Source organism: Bombus affinis, chromosome 6 (genome assembly GCF_024516045.1).
Source record: "Bombus affinis isolate iyBomAffi1 chromosome 6, iyBomAffi1.2, whole genome shotgun sequence".
NCBI lineage: Eukaryota > Metazoa > Arthropoda > Insecta > Hymenoptera > Apidae > Bombus > Bombus affinis.
In genome coordinates this window covers 11220677-11231565 of record NC_066349.1, presented here as the reverse complement: position 1 = coordinate 11231565, position 10889 = coordinate 11220677, and the positions used below count along the sequence as shown (strand labels likewise).

Here is a 10889-nt window from a genome sequence, read left to right as displayed (position 1 = left end):
AGAGGAATTCGTAAGAAGAAGCTTTTAAGAAATTGTGACATTCGATGCACTTTTCTTTGCTTTCCTATATCTACGAGGATAATGTTCTAAGAAAAGCTGCGAGGTTTTGGTGAAAGAGCGCTATACTTGCAAACTAAAAGGCGAGGGCGAATTTAATTTCGATTCGGCGAAGCGATGGTTTCAAGTAAAAGTTGAAAATCGTCGATCGGAAGAATCAAAGAACCCTACATCCGCCAAATAAAAGCCAAAGAAAGCAGATTTATCCACCAAGAGAAACCTCGTCTCAACGATCAAGTGTAACTTTCAAGTTTCAAATCTCAGAACTGGCGATGGAAAAAATCGACGAGCCCTGTATTTACAAAGTAAAAGAAAAGTAGACTAAGTTGTAGCCTTCGGTAGTTACTTCGGCGTATAACTGGGACGCTGTTTTCAGGTAAAATTTCAAACTTGGCGGTCAAAGTGCGAAGAAAGATTGTGCCGGTGGCCCGAAGCTGGCGAGACTGCATCCCTGGCTGGAAGTAGGCAGTAGGTAAGGGCAGAGCGAGGAGCGTGTGCGCGGTGGATGGAGTGCGAGCATGAGTAGGACGTGGGTCGTCGTGTGTCGCTGCAGAGGGCCGAGAGAGCGTGTCTCCTGCGGAACACAGCTGGCACGGACCGTCAAGATGTAAGCTGACGGGCAGAGAACGCGTGTGTGACGGTACGCCGCTGGCCCAGGCCGAGAGAACGTGCCACGAGGAAGAAGAAGAAGAAGAAGAACAGGGAGAGATACGATCTGAAACGGGCCGATCCGGGAGGATGAAGTAGAGCGGGAACCAGGGATCGATTGCTTCCCGATTGTTGGCATGGAGGACACGACACTGGGGTAAGTAATAAGACACAGAGCTGGGTTAAGCCTGATGGCTATCTGTTCTCTGCTTAAAGGGGTGCGTTTGGTTTCCACGAAAAATTCATTACTCGTCGAAATCCTATTAGCAATTCCGCGTCGTTCGTCGGTATTCGTATTTCACTGTGTTTATCGATAGCATCTAGTTGTTCATATTGGGTTGTGTTCATCGTAGAGGCCAGGATTCGACGATCGATGCGACCTACCACAGATCCCAGCGATCTATCTTTCTGTGGCTAGCGTCGGCTGGCTTCGACGTCGAGGCAGCGATTCGTTGCTCGCACCACCGCTCCAACCCACCCCCTTAGACACGCTCGAGGTCATCGTTGCCCCCAAACTGAGCCAGGATACCATTGCTCGATCGTTGCCAGTTCATTCTGCTCCCGTTTCATTCCTCTCTCACGGCAGATTTTCCGTTTCAAATCTAACGATCGTTGGTGTTCGAGTACGTGCCTGGAGATTGGAGTATTCGCGTCGACGAGGATGTACTACTATCAACGACGATGACGACGAACAGCGAGTTCTCTTGCAAGAGGGACGAATACGGGACGTCGTGGTAAACGCTGGGAAGCCAACACGGTTGCGTTAATAAAGCCGTCACGGCTTTCCCTCGCAGCGCAAGAAGGAAAAAAAGCGAAAGAAAAGTTGTTAGCAGCTATTTACCTGAGGGCTCTAACCGACCCCTACAGTTTTCGAGATCGTCGCCGCTCCGTAGAAGGCTTGAACGCGTGCTGGTCTCGTTCGCGCCTTCGTTTCCTCTTTCACGAGACTCCGCGTCCTTGTGATCGTGATGGTCGTTCGTGCTTCATCCGTAAGGCCTTTTTAGACGAGGGAGAGAAAGGACTGCTCGAAGCGAGAGAGACTTCCTCTTCGCCGATCGTGTCCTTCTTTATCTGCGCGAGAAACACCCCTTCCCCCTTTTTCTCTCTTTTATTTCGCGTTTCAAACACGCGAAAAGCGGGTCGTTTGAAAAAAAAAGGTCTTCGTCTTGGTCGTTCTCTTTCTTCTTGCCGTTTTGCCCCTTTCCGCTTGGTCGTTTCTGCTCGAAACGAAAGCTTTCTCGTTAATATCCAGCGCTCTGGCTCTCTCGACCCCTCGAAAATCGTTCGTCATTCGTCGGGGGACGCGAAACGCTGTCTGTTCGTCGCGTATCCTGAAAGCGTGCTCACCTCTCCGCGCGAATAGTCGATGGGGTTTCACGAGGCTATCGAATAACGGGGCTCGTCGAAGTACGTCAATGGGTTAAGGAGGAACTTAAAGCAACCCTTCTGTTTCGAGGAATAACCAGCCAACGCTCCGACGCGTCTTTTCATCGTAATTCTTATTCCAGTCAAAGAGAAACATTCGACGAATCGACCAGTGCACCTGTTCCACTCGTTCGAGCGCACGCAAAGCCAAGGATTTGCAGAGAGGAACGAGTGGCCGTGCAAAGAAGTCAAAGGTGGAAGGAAAGACGGTCGTTATTTAAGACTGTGAGTCGGCGAAAGGTCACGGAACACGGGTGAAACGAAGCGTTCCTTGAACGGTAGTCGAGTCTTCTTGAGATATGAAAGAGAAGAGGATGCGTTGCCGCGAGAATTGGGTGCGGCTACAATATTAATAGGCGTCGATTCGAAAAGAGGTTGCTGCCGCCCAGTTCGATTCGACTAATCAGCGCTGATTGATCGCATGGAACTGCGAAGCAAGAAAGAAAACGAGTTGCAGTTTTGAAAATAGCCAGGACACGCTTTTACGTTTGATATATCTGATCGATTTCACTGTCTGCTTGAGATGTTATATCAGTGAGACGAAGTGTGACGACATGGACAACATGTGGAGGCGGTCAAATGCGAATGAAGAGAGAGAGAGAGATAGAGAGAGAGTTAAGGCCTCTAAATTCTTTCAAGACTCAATCCCAATTTAGATTGCGAGGAAAATATCCTCTTATTAATTATTTATTATTGAAACGCATATTCTTTCGCGTTCCTGCGTTATAATATGAAATTTAAAGCCAGCTCTCACCCAAGACAAATACGTTTATCGTTTAATTAGTGGCTAACTAATTGTTGAAGTACAACTTAGCGTTAAAAGAGAAGCCGTGAAAGGAAGTTGGCCAGAAACAGGATCGACTATTTCCAACGGCAAGGATATTAAGAAACTGGAACGCAGGAAGAACGTTCGAAGAAACTTAAGCTGCCGCGGAATATTAAAAAGATATTTTGGAAAACTTCCTGTCGTCAGATCGAGCAACGAGATCGCTATACGTAAATTAAGCGACGAAAGAATTCGCAGCGGCGGTACTTTCGCTCTGCGCATTCTTTAAACCGCTTTAAACCGGGCAAATGAAATCTCAATGAGGTTGGTCTCGATTGAAATATCTCGAGGACAAACGCCACGAAGAATGCTCGGATTTTCTCCAATAACGGCCACCGTCGACGGTGATAAATTTCACGAAACAGCTGCTACGCGATCGTATCATTTTAAACCGCATCTATCATAAGAGAAAGAAATTGAAATTCCAAGTGAAAACGATCTAGCCTGTAAACGCACGGACCGCTTCGATCCGTTTAAAGGGATCGGCGTTCGAGAACTGCGACGGAATTAACCCGGACTTTTCCCCATATCACGCTCTATCGACGGATTTTCAACCATCGACGCGTTCCTCGCCTGGATTAGGTTCCCATCCGCTCGCATTCAAACGATTCCCGCGATTCGACGAAAATAAACAAGCGTAGTAACCGAGTATCCAAAGAGGCAATCGCATCGTGAGAGCCGTTTAAGAGGTGGAAACGAATCAGAGATATTCGGAGTAGTGGCCGCGTCGTCGAAAATCGCATCCAATGATCTGTAGTATCTGTATTTGGTTATTTCTATCTTGTTAAATGTACGACTCGTATAACGGCGGAAAGAAAGAAAAGAAAAAGAAGAAGAAAGAAAGACTTGGTCCCGTGTTCATTGCGCGAACGAATTTGACGAGCCAACGTCACGCTAACACGCGTCTCGCTCGCATCGGCGTGATTCCACGCGACCCGGAATCCGCGTCAGTGCGTGTTTCTGGTGACGCTCGGCAGCAAGAACGATGAATTCGTTCATCCGTCATCGGTGAGGTGGATCCATGACGAACGAGTTAGTCGGAGAATTTTCATCTTCGTCGGTGGAATCGATTGGAAGTTATCATCGCGACAAGTAAGAACTTCGTCGAAACAACGAGAAAATTGGTCATCCTGGTCATCCTTCGTTTCTCCCATTTCCTCCTTTTTCTTCCTTTTTCCTCGACAGCGAATCGTTTTCACACGGTGGATCGTTTCTCGTCGAATGACTGATAATTAATCTTTCGTCGCGCCGAGGCCAGAGGAAATTGAATCAAGATCGAACAAAGGTTCTTCATATTCGTTCTTTCTTTTCCTTTTTTCTCTTCCAGTTCTTTTCATTGGTTCTGTATTTTTTTTTCTTTTTTTTTTTTCGTAGATAGACACAGAGAGAGAGAGAGAGAGAGAGAAAGAGAGAGCATTGGTTGCGGAGGATCGTCACGGTTGATCGCGGTGTTACGAAGCTGCGTCGCGATAAAATCGATTCCCCCGGAGCGTGCGAAAAAATATCCGGATGGGATCGGAATTTTGAAAGCCGTCCGAGCAGGAGGACGTTTATAAATAAACGGAACGCGTCGGTTTTGCTGCGCAAACCGTGAGGAACTTCGCGTTCCAACGTCGCCTTCCTATAAAATCTATCAAACGTGGCTGGTCATTTCTTGGCATCTAGGAAATATCTTTGAATAATATACGCATACATCTACATACGTACGCGTGGTACGAGGAAGGGATACCAATAAGGAGATACTAATATAGATTGTCCTGTTTCGCGACGACACGCTTTCAATTCACCGTCCATTAACGCGTATCGTTGCTCTGCGCCTGTTCCTACGAGCAGAAGATACCTCTAATTTACGCTTCACGAGTGACGAGGCAAAACGCTGCACGGATATGAGTCAGCCTGATTACTTCTATACCGAGTGATTCTTTATTTTCTAATCATTTATCGTTCAATTGAATGCAATTGAAGAAGCGCAATGTAAATAGAAATTCGTTTCATTCACTAAATATCATAAGGATTATAAAAAGAAGAAGAAGAAGCAGTTATATGAATTTTTATAGCATTAAATTTCCCATAAATGCATAGCAATTCGTAATTTGATAGTCAGACTGATTACTGTTTCCGGCAGTGCTGCAATGGATGGCCTTATTTTTGTTTTTTTAATTCATTTTTCATGAGCGCAATTGAGGAAATGGAACATAAGTGGAAATTCCTTTCACTCATTAAATATTGGAAGAGTTGTAAGAAGAAGCAGGTATATGCATTTTTATAGCATTAAATTCCCCATAAATGCATGGCAATTCATAATTTGATAGTCAGACCGATTACTCTTTCTAGGAGTGCTGGAATGGATGGCCTTATTTTTGTTTTCTTATTTCATTTTTCATGAATGCAATTGACGAGATGGAACATAAGTGGAAACTCCTTTCGCTAGTTAAATATTATAAAAATTATGAGAAGAAGCAAGTATACGCATTTTTATAGCATTAAATTTCTCATAAATGCATAGCAATCCATAACTTGATAATCAGGCTGATTACTCTTTCTAGGAGTGCTGGAATAGGTGCATCTATTTTATATTTTATGAATGCAATTGAACAAATGGGACATAAGTACAGATTCGCTTTACACGCTGTATATTACAAAGAGTACTATGTCTTGGATGGTTTACATAGTTTAGCATATTTTTGCAACTTTAAATTCCTCATAAATGCGTGAAAAATGCAAATAAATGCAACGACGGTGATACTTACTTTTATTAAACTGTGGATATTTAAACGTTTAGAGGGAATTTAAATGTGCAAGAATTCACAAAATGTACAGCGACGAGTCAAAATATCCAAATAGAGTTTATAATGATATTTCAAGCGTAAAATAAATTCCAAGCCAGGTTTCGCATTTTTAATTACATTCGTGAGAGTATGTCTTCGCATAAACAATCGCAGTCTAATTATTGCGACGGAAACTTGTCTCAAATACCATTCCTGCTGTAACCAAAATTGTGTCTGACACACAAATCACACGGAAGATCACGTTCCCTTGAAAGATCAGATTGAACAACACTCTACTTTCTCTTTCTCAAACGTGCATTTCTCTTCTGATCCATGATCTAGGATGGTAATCCCCAACGTGGCATTTTTTCTTCTCTCTGTCGTCGTAGAACTGGGTTGTTGAATGTTTAAACACGCTATTAACGATCGGGTCGATGATAGAAATCGGAGAATTTACAGTAGGCTTCCGTATAACGTGGTGCATTTTCGTTCATAGGTATCAGAGCACTTGCAGAAAGTGAGAGTATCTTCTTGAATAATTAGTACGCTGTTTAAGAGTTATTGTTAGACTTGGCATTTTTACGAATCTACAGTCTAAAAGATTCAACCTAAATAGAAAGTTGTTCCATATTTACTAAATATTATAACGAATGCTATATTTTGCGCTTATTTACAGTGGATGACAAAAGGAAGTTTTAGAAGTCGAGCAGTAGAAATAAACACCATAATATTAGAGAAAGGAGTTATAATCGACTTATAATTAGAAGGAAATATAAGGGTACGTCTAAACACATTTTTGCCAGCCATAGAAATCCACCATCTACTCCGAACAATGCCAATGAAATTTCCAAATGTTTCCTGTAACACGCGTAACATATTCGTAAAAGGTATCCACAAGAGTTTCGATAGTGTCGCGAGCCTGTGTATCGTAATGTATGTGCTGTAACGTAACCGGAGCGAATCTCTCGAGTTATAGGGTTGTACCACTGTTGTTGATGCGTTTCGAAGAAAACGAGGGAGGAAGAGTTGGTGTAATAACCGATAGGAGAAAAATCGATGGGAAGTAGAACGGAATGGGAGAACGGAGACGTTCTTGTACAATATACCGGGGTTAAAGGTGAGGAAGCTAACGGGCGGCGAAACGACGAAGACCCCAGCGTTCGCCGTTTCATTATTCATCGGGCGCGGTTGTTCGTTTGGCTAGGTGGAACGATTATCGGTTATCGGCGGCTGGACTGCTCCTTTCCACTTTATAAAAGAAGGAAGGAAATCGTGTGTCTGTCCACGATATAGCTACGTGCACCTAACTAACGCCGTGTGTAACCGCTAACAAGGCTCTTCTATTTATAGCCGCGGTGTAACGTCGCTTCGAGAGCGGCACCAGCTCTCTGTTTTCCGATTTTCTCCGCAGCCACGACCTCGCTGGAACTGCACACGTCCGTAGATCCGAGAATAGAGCCGTCTAGCCTCTCTAGATGGAACGAATCTGGTCTGATAACGCCGCTGCTGTGTCTCTTCTTGCCGTCTACTTATCATCCCCTATTCGTCATACGGACAACCGCAGAGACGGTTATAGAGGAGATTCGTTAAAGAATGTGTCGCCAGGAATGTATAGAATGTTAACGACCACGTCCTTTGGTCCTTTTCAAAGAATGAATTGCCGGAGAGAAAGATTCTTCGTGAAGCTATGGTAGTATTTCAGTAACTAATCATGGATTGACTGTTCATTCGGTGTATCAAGCATTGGAACTTGATTGCGGATTTTTATGCACTTGCGTGGGAAATGTAAAAGTGCAACAATGTGGATAATGCACGCAAAATGCAAGAATATAAAGAATAAGTAAAGTAGTTATCGGTGAAGTATCGTATTATTTTCTTTAGTTGGTCAAATCCTAGTAAAGTTAATAAACACATGAAATTTCATGAAAATTTGTGACCTAATTCGCGGTTAACGTTCCTTAGAAAATTCTGACAAATTTTACTTCGTTTAATATTTTACAGTTGCACAAGATATCGCTGTGATACTCCACACTACGTTTAACGTAGCATATCGGAATTTATGTCTCTACTTTCGAAAATGAAAACTATAATTGGAAGTATTCCATTGGATATCGATGGTTCAAGATCTAACGTAGAATGTAACTTTGACGTTGTTGTTCGAGGTATAAACCCGAGTAGTTCCACTTTACGCTCGAATCGAGTGCAGTTTTAGTACAGATCCGGCCAATAGCGATGAGCTATTGCTTGAAACCGGCGTTATCAGGAAATGCAGACCGAAGCACCAACAAAATCGTCTCGATGTTCGTCTGAATGGCTATTACACCTATCTTAGTTCCTTCTCTTCTCTCACTCCTCATCAAGCTGGATCTTCCTTTAAGATAGATAGGACTTTTCAACTATTGGCACTATTCCATGATCTTGCAACCACTCCATACACATTACCTATCCTTCGTGTATGTACTTTTCTCAGTGTCGTTGACCTTTTGACAATGTGGCAAGGTAAATAAAGAATGTAGAATGAACTATTCTCAGAAAATAATTATCTTTCCGACTTCAAAATTTTCTGCGTCTTTGGTGTTGCAGATGTGTTGGTTCGGTAAAAGTGAAATATTAAAATACTGTATTTGAGAAAGTAAATACTAAAATATTTGAACATTTCTGAAATAATTTATATATAATACGACACGTTGGAAGTGAAGCAGAATTATTATATTATTACTTCAGTATTATAAACTGATATAACATAATCATATTTGTATTTGCTTTTAGAAGGTAAATTATTTAAAAACACGTATACAGTATCTTCAACAATACTTTTTTCTTAATCGTTTAAGTCTTCAAAGACTTCGCAGTTTCGGTATCTAAAGAATACTGACAATATATTTTATCTATATTCTAGATTCTAGAGGGTCTCTTAGTACAACGATCAGTACGACAAAAGCTTGAGAAGCTCAAATATTCACGATAATACCGATCATCCGGACGCTCCTTAAGAATGTAAAAAATTAAGTCTCGTGCTAGCTTCAAACGCAACGAAAAATCACAGTGTTCCTGTCGAAGTACGATAGACTGGATGATCTGCCTGCAAAAAAAGAAGAGAAACGTAGAACTAGAGCTGAATAGGGAACACAAAGGCAGTTCTACCTGGTCTAGACAAATGTAACTGAAAAACAAGCGCCACAGACCGTGAGGTAATTCCTTTGAACTTGTCCGTCAAAAAAACAGCCTCCGCAAACACGGTCGGCTCGGTCACGTTTTCGAACTCGATCCCAGATCGCTGTGTGTACTCCCGTCTCCGAGACAAACGGAGCACGAAATTGCGTTCGAGAGGTCCAAAGGATAGGCTGAACGAGCCGACACTCGTTTCAGTAGTAGAGGTCGGCGCTGGTTAGACACGCGTCTGACGATTCGCTTGTTTCACTGCATATTGAAAGAAATTTTACTGTAAGTTCAGGCCCTAGCTAATTCAAAAAGTTTTCATTGATATCTTAGAGCGATGTTTGGTTATTGGCATGTGAAATGTGGAAACGAAGGCGAATAGGCAGAGAAATTTGATATAGTTTCAGACTTCTGGACGATTTCACCAGGTTCTCTTACTATCTTCTAAGGTTTAAAGGAAGATTCTAAGGTCTGTTTAGATGTTAAACACGCGGCAGTTGGACGATTAGGGAAGAATAGGAAAAATTAGTCTTTCCTTTTGGATTTGTTTGACTGGATATTAAAAGAAATTGTATGTAGCTTTAGAATTGAAATGATTTGAAAAGCTTCTGCTACTATTTTGCAAGGTTTCAAGGCGTATTTACTTGTTATGCATACGTGGTATGTGAAATATTTCTGGAAAAATAAGGAAAATTGGACGAGGCTCGAGTATCATTTGTTTCAGTGAATGCTGACAGAAATTTTAATTTAAAAGCCTGCGTTACTATTTTGCAAGATTCCAAGGTATGTTTAATTATCGATATGTAAGTATGCGGTACTTGGAAAATTTAACGAAACCTGAGGAAAATTAGATGCAGGTTCGAGATAAATATTTCACTCCTGTTTAAGCTTTAGACGACGCAAAAAGCTTCTGTTACTACCTTGTTCGAGGCACGTTTATTTGCCATAACATCATTCGTTTCGCTGGATCTTGGAAAAACAATAGCATAGGTTTAGACTTTCGATGATTTAAAAAGTTTCCTTTAGTGCTTTGTTGAAGTTACGATTATTTGGTATAACGTCGTTTGTTTCACTGCGTGTTGAAAGAAATTTCATATAAGTCTAGACTTTAGGTGATTTAAAAAGTTTCTTTCGCCACTTTGGAAACTTTCGTATCATGTTTAGCTATTGGTATGTGACATTTGGAAAATGTGACGAAGAAAATGATGTTATATGCGTGCCTGAGCGTCGTCTGTTTTACTGAATGTTGACAGAAATTTCATATACGTCTAGACTTTAGATGACTTAAAAGCTTTCTGTTATTACTTTGCACAGTTTCAGGGCATGTATAGTCATTGATATATGGAATTTTGGAAAATTTGAAAGAATAGGGAAAATGGGCGTTGGTCAGACTCGATAATTAATTACACGTATAAATATATCGAATTTGAACATAATTCTCTCGTATCGTAAAATTTTATTGCTTTCGGTTATATAATTCCAAACTCGTTGTATTTGCTCGAGTAACAAACAAACTCGTTTAATTATCAAAATTCAGTCGAGAATGAATTATTGTAGTAGTCGTTTATAATTCAAGCGGTGATTATAGCAACGATAAATTATGGACGGCTCGGAAAGATGGAATGGAAGAACGAATGAAAACTTTGGTAAAATGGCCCGCCTTCGCTGGAATCCAGACGAAATCTATCGTAGTTCCGTTCGGCTTCCGGCCAAATTCTCCAACTTTAAGGATATTACTAGCCCGATAGCCGGATCGTCGTTCACCCTTTCCAACTTTTCTTCCTTATTTCGAGATCCCTTCCACACCAATTTTCCTCTCTGTTTTCCCTCTCGAACGTCGTCGAATTTCCACCGGTGAAGATTGACTCGAGAGGAGACGAGAAATCGATCATATTCGACCAGTGGAAGACAGACCAGAGGTTTGAGGAACTTAAACGAAAATTCCCAGTGCACAGTTGCCTGAAAAGCCGTATTTCCTAGCCAAAACCCAATATTTCGAGTTTAAC

General features: G+C 41.9%; 1 protein-coding gene across 5 annotated transcripts in view; it reads left to right on the top strand.

Annotated features, from left to right (window-relative positions):
• The first annotated feature begins 501 nt into the window (after window positions 1-501).
• The window catches only part of LOC126917435 (uncharacterized), a 45595-nt gene continuing 35207 nt past the window's right edge, over window positions 502-10889 (top strand). For 2 of the 5 annotated variants that reach the window (XM_050724278.1, XM_050724279.1), the window contains exon 1: window positions 507-862. The gene's annotated coding sequence lies outside the window, so the exon portion shown is untranslated. Of the gene's footprint in view, window positions 863-3224; window positions 4049-10889 lie in introns of those variants that run through there. The other 3 variants (XM_050724280.1, XM_050724275.1, XM_050724277.1) reach the window with 3 other exon arrangements.